The following is a 13,518-nucleotide window of genomic DNA, read 5'->3' as shown; positions in this document are numbered from 1 at the left end:
GTTGACATATCAACTTACTGACAAGGAAAATGTTTCCTATAGTGTCAGCACTGTAAAAGTTCAAGTCTAGGTCACATGTATACTTGTCTTGAATATAAATAAAAAACCTTGATAAGTTCCAGATCCAGAGTGCTTGTGCTGTGGGTGCTACTGTAGTGAAGCAGAACAAGCCAAACTTGATTTTCAGATAGTACACTAAACCTGCAGTGTTAGCAATGGAGCGATATTCTGTTTTGACTTACAAACTGAACAGAAAAAAGATGAAGCTTCAAAAAAGAGTAAATATAGACTAGCAAGAGGTCATTTCATTGATAATTTACTTTTAAAAGAGGTACCCACACTTCAAACGCTGCACCTGAAAACTCATTCTGTAATCCTCCTGAGGCTTCTCAATAAAGTGACGTAGTATTTTATTCTATTTTTAACAGGACAGACTCAATATTCAAAACATTCCTTTGCTAAGCCCAAGTCTACCAGATCTGTAGTCACCTAAAAGAGCTAATGTGATACAAAGTGAACAGAAATATTCTTAGAATTAATCTGCCAATGGAAAAAAATGGTCATAAGATCACTATTGAAAAGAGAGACCTAGGACATAGCACAGAAATGAACTGGAACAACTCTGTATTTCTGTAACTAGAAAGCTCCTTGGAAACACCAGTGAAAAAGAAGCATTACAATTGTCAATTTAGAAAGTGACTGGGAGCAGCAAATTTTAATCAAATTTGTTTTTTGTTTCTAATTGATAATGTCTGAAAACATTGTTAAAGAGCCTTGCTAAAGACCCAGCACAATCACCTTTTAATTATAAAATGTCAAGGAAGATTGCTCGTAACTCTTCAGAAGACCACAACATACTGTCCCTCTTGATATCTGCAAAGCTAAAGGAAACAATTTCAAACAAAACAGGACTCCCACCCTAGTGGTCCTCCTGAAAAGAATCAAGGAGAATATAAAACCAGCATGAGCATTTATAACCTCTTCCTGAGCTGAACCCATTAGCAACAAAAATATGGCCAAGAAAACAGCAGTAGAAGTTATACTGCATCAGTAAGACTTTCAGTGTTCACTGTGTATCCTATTTCTTGCCAGCTTTATTTCTTGCTCACTCTTTTCTTCTTGTGTAATGGTGGATTCAGTCAAAGAAACCTCTGCTTCCAAGCCAGTAAATAGAAAAATAACAATTAGCTTTGACCTCAGCAGGTTGGAGTATGCTGAGGCTGAATCATTGTATCTCCATAAAATAAACAAAATGTTATTATTATATATATAATATTATGATAATAATACTGTATACTCCTCTCATAGCTTCTCTTCAAGGATCCAAAATTACCTAATAACCATTAAGCCTCTGCATTCTTAGATGACAAATGGTTCTTTCCCACAATATACAAGTGGGAGAATATAATGAACAGTTAATGCTTATACCTCTAATTAAAAATAAAGCTTTCATGATTTTCTTTGTAAATGTTTATTTAATTTCTGAAAAGTGAAACTGGGGGAAGTATACTGTTCTATTCCAGATTCTCTCCACCCCTTCAACTCTCTGAAGACTTCAAATAACAGCCTGTAAATCCGATTTCTGTGTCTGGAGGCTCGGTGCTAATAGCTCTGTCTGGAACATCAGTACCAAGGGACAGTAAATGTCACAAAGGGATTTCTGGAGAGATAGAAAAGATTCCCGTAGTCTCAGAGAGAGATTAATTAGAGAGCAATATTATAAAACTATGTAATTTTGATTATCAGAGTCCCAGTAAGACCACCAAGATTTACATAGAGACACAGAAAAAAACAGACCCACACCTCCACATAACTTCCTGGATCTTTTCTCCAGCAGAAATCATTGCTGCTTATTTCAGAACAAGATACATGCTGAGTCAGAATAAACAATCTCCCACCTCAAGTCTCACCTTCAACAGTTTTAAGTTGTTGAAGTACTGATGCAAAAGGACTTCATATTTCTAACAATTAGTTTCATCATTAGCAATTAATATTCTTATTTATATGATTATTCATCATTGCTTTTTAAAAAGAATTGCTTTTGTAAGCCTGCTATATTCTTGGGTTGATAATTTTTTTCTGGTACTTAGGTTATATTTATATCCACTGTGTACTGTTTTATCTGTTTGATCAGGCTTAAGTATGGAGATGGGCAACTGTTCCGAAACATACAGTTGTGCACATGTCAAGACCATCCAAAAGAGGCATTTGGAGCTAAAAAATTAGAAAAGATCCGCTGAAATCCAGAAACAGAAGTTCTACTGTTCTTTTTTCTGTTTCAAAGGTAAGCCATATTTAAGTCCGTTGTCCTTACTGTGTTTGTCACCGTATCAAGAACTACCAAGTAGACACTATACAGTTGTTATTGAAATATTTATGTGATTAATATTTCTAAAATCAGAGTTTATAAACATATATATGTCAGGGGGAAAGTTTCTCACTGAAAGAATGGAGAGTCTAGCCATTAAATAAGCTGCCCGGAGAAGCTGTGGGCACCCAATCCCTGGAGGTGCTCAAGGCCCGGTTGGATGGGGCCCTGGGCAGCCAGATCTAGAGGGTGGCAACCCTGCCCATGGCAGTGGGGTTGGAACTGGGTGGCCTTTGACTTGCCTTTCAACCCAAGCCATTCTGTGGTTCTGATTCTATAATTTATATTCAAATGTCTAATACATTTGTGTATTTAGAATCACGCAAAGCCTGCAGTGAAGCAGAGAGTCTTTGCCTGCCTGTCCATCTGCTGTTTCTGAATTTGGCTTTGTTAATAAGACTGTCAGCTATGCTGTGCGTTCTTGGAGGTAGCCATGCTGGATAATGTTTGCATGATGCAAGCCCTATATAAACATGCAAATTATACTTTACATGCAGTTTTAAAACAACACATTTGTAAATATCAGGGTAAATTCCAAGTCTCATTTGCAAGAACACAGGTATCAACCCTGTACAATTACATAGGTCTGTCATCTTCAGAAGTTCAGGTCTTGAGAGAGGTTTCTGTTTAAACACTTTTTACTATTAATGCATTTGACATAAATTTAAACAGAACAATCATTGCAGATAATCATGACTATTGGAGAGGTGGCACTTGTCTGCAGCACAGTTTCTGCTTGGCCCTGACTTGGCTGAAAGGCTGGAGCTGGGCCATCTTGTACACCAGCTGGGCCACCCAAACTTTAGACAACTGTTATTTCATCATGAAGTGGATCTTCCTTTTTGATCTTAAACTGTACCATATATTTGCAAAAAAAAAAAACAAACAACAAACCAACCAAAAAAACCCCCTACCCTTTCCCAATACAAATTTCATATCTTTCCATAATTCAATTTAAATAATTTCACCTTTTTTTTTTTTCTGTCAAAAACTAGCCTTATTTCTTCCTCAGATCAGTATCATTGAAAACAACTCCCATTTCCCTTTTCCTTGTTCATACAGAATCCATCGGTTTGTTTGTGAGCACTCCTAAACAAGCTGGCACGCTGTTCTGTTCCCAGCTAAAGTCCCAGAAGCCAGGTATTTAAATTCAGCCACAGAACACAGCTATTACCTGCGAAGTGTGAACCTCCAAACATACTCTGCCATGGGTCAGGTTACACAGCAAGAGGACTGAACCAATTTACCAGTACAGAGAAGGTGTGGCAATGGGAAATTCAGGGGATGAGTGAGAAAAATACTCAGAGCCAGAAGCCAGGAGGTTGATCCAAAAAGCGCACATGGCTTGAATTTTAGGAGAGAGGAGTGTCACAGTCCCTTTACTTCCCATCTATTTCCATGGTAATCTCAGTAGCTTCCAATTTACCTGTTTTCTGTAAATGTTTTATCAGGTGGTTAATATGCTCTGTAGGAAATCTATAATTCAGGGTCAAATATTTGATGAGCAGTCAACCAGACAAAATTAAGTGTTGCTTTGCTCACCAAAGAGTATAAATTTTCGAAGAACTTGAAAAACCTGACCTGAAGCCACTTTTGAAAAAAGTGTTCCATCTCTGTCACTCAGCTCTTGTAGTGTCTGTTTTTACGATCCCTGAAGAATCTATTGAAGGTAATTTCCATTTAATGCGTTCATTTGATTATTGTACAGACATTTAAAATGTTTTATTTTTTATTTTTTAATAATGGGTTTTTACAGTATTCATAATCCCAGAAATACTCAAAATAGGTAAGGATAAAGTTAGGGTAGCATGCCCAGTTCAAACTGTTTTGTGAGTGCAGAAGAGACGTTCAGAAAAACAGCATTTGAGAATTTATCTCACTTGATACCATTTGACCCTAAAAGGATGTGCACATGCTTTCTACTTTCTAATCTAATAATATTTTAAGTTTGTGGAATAGTAAATAATATACAATGAACTACAAATGTTATTCATTCCTGATAAGATTTTCTGAACAAGTATGAAATCTGTGCAAAGTTAATGAAGATTTCAAAATCTGCTGTTGGTTTTACTTTTTTTGTTTGTTTGTTTTGGTACTAATCTGGTGACCATGATTACGCTATCCTGGAACCAAGATAGGAGCTTATCCTGCTCTTCTTCAAATTCGAGCTGGTCCAGAATGATCTGAAAAAATGAGGTGAAACAACTCCAGTCATGGTGGCACCTGAACAAGAACTGAACTGAAGAATACAATAGTTCAGCTCCATAGCATAAGCTAAAGTTTGTACCAGTTTTACTTTTCATTTCAGTATAGAATGAGTGAAAATGACCTTCGGATTTTTCAATTGGTTGAGATTTGCATTATTGTGTGATGCTTGTTTACACAGTATTCCTAGGGTAATGTAATACTGGGCAGCTGTTATAATTTTATATGTATCACTCTAAGCATTTTGAAGAATGCAAATTTTTTGGGAAGAAGAGATCATAGGATAGTCATTTGTAGGGATTTCATTTAATAGTCTGTAGAGGAACCACGAAATCTTTTTTTCAGGCACTCAGGAAAAATAGAGGTAATTGGAGTTGGGATTAGACATGTCATTTGATATAGTTGTCACTTTTTTAAAGACTGAGGAAGTATGTATATTTTTATTTATAATTATTATTTTAATTTAAACTATTACTGTATTAATAAAACATAAAGATAGCAGAAAGAGATTAATCTTGGTACCGGTTCCAAGCCATAGGTTAAACATTTAACAGAGGAGAGACCATGTGCTGCAACAAACATTAGCACTCTTTCTGAAAAGAAATTTCTCCTAATATCCAGCCTAAAGCCAACGTGACAGCACTTCAATTTAAACTGTGCAAAGTATACAGGGAAAGCATATAGGTCCCTTAGGTCTCTATGCTCATCTTCAATTTCCATTGGTCCACAAAAGGGAAAGATTAGAACCTTGAGTTATCTAACCCTGTCACCAGCTGCATTATGTGTTCCCTTAATTAAGAGGTGTGTATTCCATCATCCCTTTCCCCAGAATGACATGAACTCTTGCTAACTTAAAATAATTCAGGAGGAATTATTTTATATATATATATATTATATATATAGGAGGAAATGTATATTGTTAGCTACACACTGACATTGCTATGCTACACGCTTTACCAGAATTATGACCTTTTTTTTTCCTTCCTAGTTATTGTTTCTGTAGTGTTGCCATAATAGCTCTAAGAGTTGCTCTGCTTCTGAAGAAGATGGCACACTAGTGGTTGAAATACTATGGGGATATGTTAGCTAATAACTACAAGCTGAAGTAGAGACAAATTATTTTAAGCACAAAAGAAATTTAAGAGCAAATATACCAGTGGGAAAGAACCCAAAACAATTAAGCTTTTAAGTGTTTTACATGCTCATGGAAAATTCTCCCTTTCATCTTTAGGCCTGGAAATCAGATCACTTTAAAACTTGAATGCAAGTTACAATTAAAACCAAATTTAGATCAATAACATGAAGCATAATATGACCGAAGTACTCCAAAACAGAGATCTGAAAATGATGATTGTGTATTTTTATATTTTGATAATCCCTGATGCAAAAATGGAAACCTATTATGCTGTAATTAAAATTTTTTAAAAGCTCTTTTAGATCTTTGGATGAAACACAATATCTGCATCGTTAGCTGTTTGTACTGTCTGGAATTGTATGTTCAAATCCTGCTCAGCACAGCCAGCCTTCTTATTTCTAAGGCAACCATTTAAACGTGCCATGATTTACTACAAGCAGAGCTCTCGAGCAAGGCCGTATAGTGTAGGGTTGTTTTAAAAAGTGCTAATAAAAACAAAATCTTAATACTCTACATGTATTGTATACAAGCGTATTCATTTCATAATTTACAAGATGTTACTGTTTTTAATGGTCATCGTTCCAAACTTACTTTCCAGTCTGCAAATAGTTAACAGCAACAAAGAGCTGTCAGAACAAATTGTACCCTCAGTGTCACCCATGCTTTTCCATGTCCTCCATTTGTTGGCACAACTGTTGCTTAAAAGTCAGTAATTCTCTTGGCAATGCACATGAAAAGAGAGGATACACATCATTACGTCAACTCTGCTGGTTTTGCAATGTTATCATAGAACCACGGTGCCCAAGATTTAGCCTTTGGAAACTGCAGCTATGACCTTGATAAATATGGCGACAGATGTACTGAGGAAGAAAATGAGACTACTACAAATCATTTCCAAGAATAAAATTTCACTTAAAAATTGCAAACATAAATGGTATCATAGTATCACTTATAGGGAAGATGATTTGGCAAAACCATAAAACTTTCAGGGAAAATAAATAATTTCAGAATAAAATCTTTAAATTACTTTGATGTAGTGGCATTGGAATAATCTTCTCCACAATAATCATCTTTGTTAGCAATTTATTTTAATGGGTTGTCATTCAGAGGACAGTTTGTCAGTACTGAAACTGTGGTTGCATTCTGTCTTGAGATCTTTTATGACATTTGCCAGGCACTGTCACCAAGATAAGGGTGACATCATCAAAAGCAGCCATCACCATCTCATGTCCCCCCCTAGAATCATGGCAATTAAGTGTTATCCCTCGGGGTCATCAACAGTTATAACAAGCAATAAGTCTATCCCTACAAATAAGGTGCTGACACGCAAAGCAAAGAGCAGTTTATCAGAAGCCAGCATATTGAATAGGAAAAGCATGGCATCCTTACACAAACAGCAGATGAGGAGCACTCAACCTTACCAAACCTACTTTTATCTCAATGACCCCATGCACACCCACAGCCACAAAAGGGACTAATTTCTTTTCACATTTCCTGTTAGCAGAACTATAAGACACTAGATAATGCCAGTGCTGGGCCTACCTCCACTCCCATCCCACTGCTTCATTTTGTTCTTTTAGCTCTATCACTGCATGGAAATTGTCCAACAAAGAGAATTGCTGTAACTCTTCTCCCCATATAGTTCACCTATGACACTCAATAGTGTGTATCAATAATTCTGGTTGTATTGAACTCCTTCCCACTCAGAATATTTTGCGCTCAATCGGTGTTGCTCTTCCATCACAAAATACTTCTTTGCCCACGCTGAAAACTTAAACTACATGAAAGCAACAGCAATATCTACAGCAAAACAACCCCCAGAACTTACTCTGCTTCATTCTGGTTCTTTCCAACGAATGCTGATAGATCCTGCCCGTATGAGAGTTCAGCCACAGAGCTACAGATACATCAGTCGTCAGAGCACAAGCTCAGCAACATGCCTTTGTTGAACAGGAGTTGTATGGTTTAATTTGAGTCAATTTCCAATTAAAACTGAACACTTACTTCTAGCTCTAATGGTTGTGGACCAAATCTTCAGCACAGTGAAAGTACAGTGAAACAAATAACAGTGAGTTGCAGACACAGTCCAGAAGAAAGAAGGAACTGCAGATATTAATAATCAAGGACTAAAGGTCAGAGCCTCAGATTTCCTTGAGATGTTTGTTACCCACTTAAGGCACAGAAATTTGTACACCCTCAAAGTCTCATTCAGGTGCTGCCTAGCCTGGGGGGCCAAGGCATATCTGCAAGCTAGTGCACTGCCACTGTGCCTCCTGCTCTGCTTCACACAGAGGCTGCTCAGAACTCTCACCTGGAAGCTCCCAGGCAATATAATCAAAGTATGATCTCTGATCTAACTGTGGAGGAGGGAGGGCAAAGGCTTCTACTTAAGATTAAGCAGAGCTTTCTGCTTGATGGCTGTTTCCAGGGGCTTAGGTATGCAAATGTCTGTGATAATGGACATGACTCAACAGGGACCATTAAATGTGCAAATATTACATGTGCAAACATGGAAGCTGCAGTTTACCTTAGCTAGCAGGTACAGTCACTCAACCTGATACTATCTTAGGAAGTAAAAGAAGTGTAATCTGATAGTGGTGTGTTTATTAAGGACATAAATATCAAGAATTCGTACCTTTATCTATACATTAACACACTACTGTTGCTATTAATGTTTATGTCCTTATTACAATGCTTTAGACCTTAGAGTATCATACTGAATGTATTTGAAGGACATGGAGGTGCAACAGGTAGAAACTATTTCTGTTGATTAGAAACCAATTCTATACCGTGTCATTCACTAACTGGATCTGGCCCCTTCAATTTCTGATTCATAAAACGGAAGAATTATAGTTGTCTTCCTACAGTAAAATAAGGACTGTAGGCAGGTTGGCTGAAATCATAAATACAGGCAGCAGAAGATTTAGGATTCCTGTCTTTCAGATACAAAGTCTCTAGAAGAATCTTCTTCCACTATTCAAAATACTTTCAAATCCCTTGTGTAGAAATAATGACATCTGAACAGCTGCCATAGTACATGGTGTAGAGGCCACTGCTAGATGTAGCCTAGGTATAGATTAGTCAAATTCCTCCTCAAAGTCTAAATGTAAAATGTTGTAAAACGTGAACAAATCAGAAGTTCCTAAAAAATACCAATTATGTTCAAGATATTTTAAAATGCATGCAGCTAAACAGGTAACCTTGATAAAAATGGGAATAAGAATGCAATCAACTTGCCACAGGCATCAACTGCTAAGAGACTCAGTCAATCGGAGAGTTACAGCTGCCCACACAGTGTCCTGTTAGAGCATCAGAGAGACATGCACCAGCTGGCAGATGTCACATGTGACCTACAGAAGACCCTTGCCCTTCTGGGGCACAGCAGCTGTGAGCTAGACAGTGGACTGCTGCGTACCTGAAATGACACTGTGTATTTTGAAGGATCCTGAAACTTCAAGGGAAGAGGGAGGGGTGCTGATGAAACTGTCAGCAAGCTCTAGGTCATCTCTAAGATGAATTTAAGCAAGGTTGAGTGAACAACACATCTGCTACCTTGATCCTTAATCTGTAACCTCACTGGTGAACACCATCACCACCACAGCTCTTTTTCTGCAGTACCTCTGTGGGATTTTCTTCAGTGGATCACGTGAACACAGCCATGAGCAGATGCTCCTGGAGATGTCCTGAGTATGCTGAGCTAAAACTCAGTATAAGAGGCACAGATCTGCTACACGTTCCCTGAGTCAGTTGCTGCTGTCTTTATCCCCTGCTGATGCTTCCAGTTGATACCAGAGGAACTAGGAGCAATGGGGCTGGAGGAGAAATCTCCATGACATGAAATGCCTCCAACAGTTTGTCTTCTGTCTGCTTTTTAGCACAGTTCTCAAACAAATCAACCTCACAAACAAATGCTTAATGAATGGTGCCAAGGCACTCATGAGTCAAAGGATGGAAAACCAGAAATGGGGAATGTACATCTCCTTTTCAAGCAATGCTACAAGATGAAAACAAATCACAGAGGATAGAAAGCAGAAAACTCACATTATGTGGTACTTCTTGGAGAGAAGGACTGCAGCTGTTAGTCTGCCTTGAGGAAATGATGACAGGAAATTAACAGACAAAACGTCTTCCATCTTCTACTCCTAATCTGCCTGGGATTATTTCAGCACTTTATGAGAAGGAGCAGTTCTCTTTCCTATTTGCAGAGCACATTAAGACAAGTATTCTGGTTTCTGACATGCTCTCCTAAAACAAGTTAATGATGACAGCAACAAGTCAGCAGCTCCACTGCTTGCAGAACCCAGCATGCTGCTCTGAGAATCATTATGGTGCTGGAGGGACTTGCAGACAGCAGGCAGAAAGCAGAGAGAGCTTTCCTACAGCAGGAGTGATTTACTGTAACAGTTTAACGCTAGACTTTGCTTTGGGTTGTTCTTGAATATTTCTTGTAAGTTATATGTAAAGGAACCTAAAGTACCTTATTTCCCAGGATTTTAACTCAAAATATCAAGTGCCTAAGTATGACACAATGAAGAAACAGAAGTGTCAGGTTTCAAGTTAGAGCAAACCTTCTGTAGAACAGGGGGTGTCAACTCTTTGAAAGGGTAGATAACAGCAGGACAAGGGGAAATGGTTTTACGTTGAAGGAGAGAAGATTTAGGTTGGATGTCAGGGTATTCTTTCCTATGAAAGTGGTGAGGTGCTGGAACAGGCTGCCAGAGAGGCTGCAGATGCCTCATCCCTGGAGGTGTTCAAGGCCAGGCTGGATGGGGGCCTGGGCAGTCTGGTCTAATATTAAATGGGGAGGTTGGTGGCCCTGCCTGTGGCAGGGGGGGTGGTTGGAGATTCATGATCCTTGAGGTCCCTTCCAACCCAAGCCATTCTGTGATTCTGTGGTAGTTTCTTTTCTTTTGTTCGAAAGAAACCTTTTTTTTTTTTTTCTTCCAATTGTTCACAATACACACTGAAGTCAATGGTCAAGTTCTATGTACTGTTGTATATTTGGATTGCTCAGAGTGCAGCTGATGCATCTGTTAATTATCTCTTAATTGTCATATATTGCTATTTTCAAGTAGTAAGAATAAACAGCAATGTTTATTAATAATCTGAATTAACAATATTCTAAAATTTACACATACTGTAAATTTAAGGAAGCACTGTAGAGAATTTATTATTACTCACTACAGGCTATTTAATGTGCTACTACCTGAAGTAGTATTAAGCTGAAATAACTGTTTCCAGATGCTGACCACTCAGAACAGTCTCAGAATTTATCAATTTGAGTGCAGTATTATATAAATCATGGTTATAAAGGAATTCCTGCAGACAGTAACAGAGATACTGAGCTAATTTCAACAGATGGCAACAGTTTAACTGCAATGATCAGTGTGTTGAGATAACTTATCTACTCTTTTGGTGGTGAGATGCTTCTTAGAAGATTGATTTTTAGCATCTGTCTCAGGACTATCAGTATACCTTCCTCATAGTTATGGGGAAGACCAAATTCTGTTGCACGACTGTCCACAGGCTGCACAATAAGTTCAAGACTACACAGTCCCCTCCTTCCACTGATCTCCCACAGATTCCAAAAGGAAGCTTGTACAGAGATCAAAGGAAGAATCTGGGCTCTGTGTAGTAAAATAAAACTTTCAGTTGTTATTTTTTATATCACATTCAGAACTGGTCACTGGAAAGTGTTTCTTTTGTTAGAATTGCTGCCACTCTTGCTCCTATTTCTTTTTCCTTCCCCATTCTTCCTTTTTTATTCTGGCTTCTTTTTCTTCTCTTTATAGCTGTCACCACAAATTCCCATTTCCAGTCCAGTGTTGGGCGTTGGAATGGTTGTTACTAGCTTGCAAAGTGCTACCATAGCTACAAGTTCCTGCATTCTGAGAAGTTTTGGAGAGCAATGGTTCAAACCCACCTCCAGAGTTAGGACACAGCACAATGGTCCTAACTCTGCACAGGAGAATACTGCAGAACTATATCTACTATTTCACAGTTGTCCCCTGTCCCAACCACATGTTTGTCAAAAAGCAAAAATAAGAACCCAGGCACTTACTAGATGCTGTCCCATATCATAAATTTACCCATGTGCTCAGGATGTTGTTCACTGAACTATTCAGCAGTAGTGCAAGACACTGTGTGCAGGGTAGGCTAATATGTCAATACCAATGCCCCTGTGCTGTGATTAGAAAGTGTCATCCTAATTAGCAGGAGATTTTCCCTCCAGTTCCAAACTGGATTTAGATGTGCAAAGCCAGTTCGGATACACGGGATCTAGCTGTAAGATTGCAAAATAGAGAAGCAGCTGCCTAATGCTATGCACCATTGCAGTCAATTGAAACCCACTGAAAATGGTGGGCAAAAGGACAAGAAACTTCATAATGTCTTTGCTTTCATGTTTCTATATAGCAATTAAGCTTTAAAACAATTTCCCGGTTTTGGTATGGAAATTCCAGGGTGCTTTAAAAATACTTTTTCTAAATGAGACACGTCCAATAAGACTGTTTGAGATGCTGTCCTTAATCCTGCTTTCAAAACAGGAAAACTAAAAGGAAATGGTTTGCCCAAGGTCAGTGTCCAAGTCCAGACCATATTCTGGAATCATCTTTAGAATGAAGTCACTGCACTGTACTGCACTCATTTGCGTTCTGCATACGCATGAGGAGACTACGACCTCCCATGTTCTGTGAGCTGAGCAGTTCAGCTGCCCTGACTTTCTTAACTGAATAAAATCTGCAGTCAACTGGAAGTAGCCCTAATATCTCAAAAGAATGTTTTCGATACTAAAGCTATCACTCTGCCGGTGGCCTCCTCAGTCCACCTGAGTGTCAGTAATGCTCCTACAATCCTTCGCACAAATGAATGCAGGTAACACATTCCTCACTCTTTCAGTTAATAAGTGACTGAGAAAGCCTATCAACTTATGCAGAAGAGGTTGTTTCCAACCACTGGAACAGATGCAGATGCAATGAATGCTTACTGCCAAGCTCCTATTGTCTCACTTGATATTTTTTCAAATACTTCATAAGGTATTTCTGACAAGGTAATGTAATATCAAGGAAGCACTGCTTTTTGAGAATGGTGGAAAGAACATCAGACTAACAAACCTGGGATCTTCCATTCAGTCTTGAAGTTTGGCAAGGGAACTAACTGTACAACCTTCTCTATCATCATTGTTCTACTGCTGTTTTGAGAACAACGTCCATTTTTTGTCTGGATGCTACCCATTTCACCAATGACCTCTGAGAAATTATGGCTGAGACAGTTTGGTATGATGAGATAGAACACACACAGGCACAGAGTTAGGATCATCCTGGTAAATATGTAGGTGAATCCAAATGTTCCATCTGAATAGCCATCAGGTCCCTATATCATTACTCAATAAACCTTGGCAAAAATATTCTTAATAATCATTCTGATCGTATTCTTTCTCCTCATGCAGCCAGAAGAAATGCATGGATCAGGACATCGTAACACTGAGGTCAGTGACCAAACCCCAGTGAATTCACTGGAAACTGAGCTGAATCCTGTCTCCAGGGCTAGAACTTGCATTTCTTGCTGAAATGAGAGCTCAGTTCTGCAGAGTGGTGAGGCAAGAAAGGTAGGACAGAAAGGGAAAGGAATCCACAGCTGCCCAGCCCCACCCTACATCAAGAACAGGAGTTAAGGGCTCTGACTTCCACTATTAGCATAAATGCTCACAGGGGCACTACCCTGCCTGGGAATTGGCCTTAGCAACACCTCACTGATATTCCCCTGACCTCGCCTTTCCCAGCATATCTTCTGTACATGTACACCAGTTGGT

General features: G+C 38.6%; 1 protein-coding gene across 1 annotated transcript in view; it reads right to left on the bottom strand.

Annotated features, from left to right (window-relative positions):
- Positions 1 to 13,518, bottom strand: part of CASR (calcium sensing receptor) — a 70,060-nt gene that overhangs the window by 53,826 nt on the left and 2,716 nt on the right. The gene's annotated exons all lie outside the window — the stretch shown is intronic.

This window comes from Phasianus colchicus, chromosome 1, assembly GCF_987193195.1.
Source record: "Phasianus colchicus chromosome 1, bPhaCol1.hap1.1, whole genome shotgun sequence".
Classification (NCBI taxonomy): domain Eukaryota; kingdom Metazoa; phylum Chordata; class Aves; order Galliformes; family Phasianidae; genus Phasianus; species Phasianus colchicus.
The sequence above is the reverse complement of the archived record's forward strand: the minus strand, read 5'-3'. Positions and strand labels throughout refer to the sequence as shown.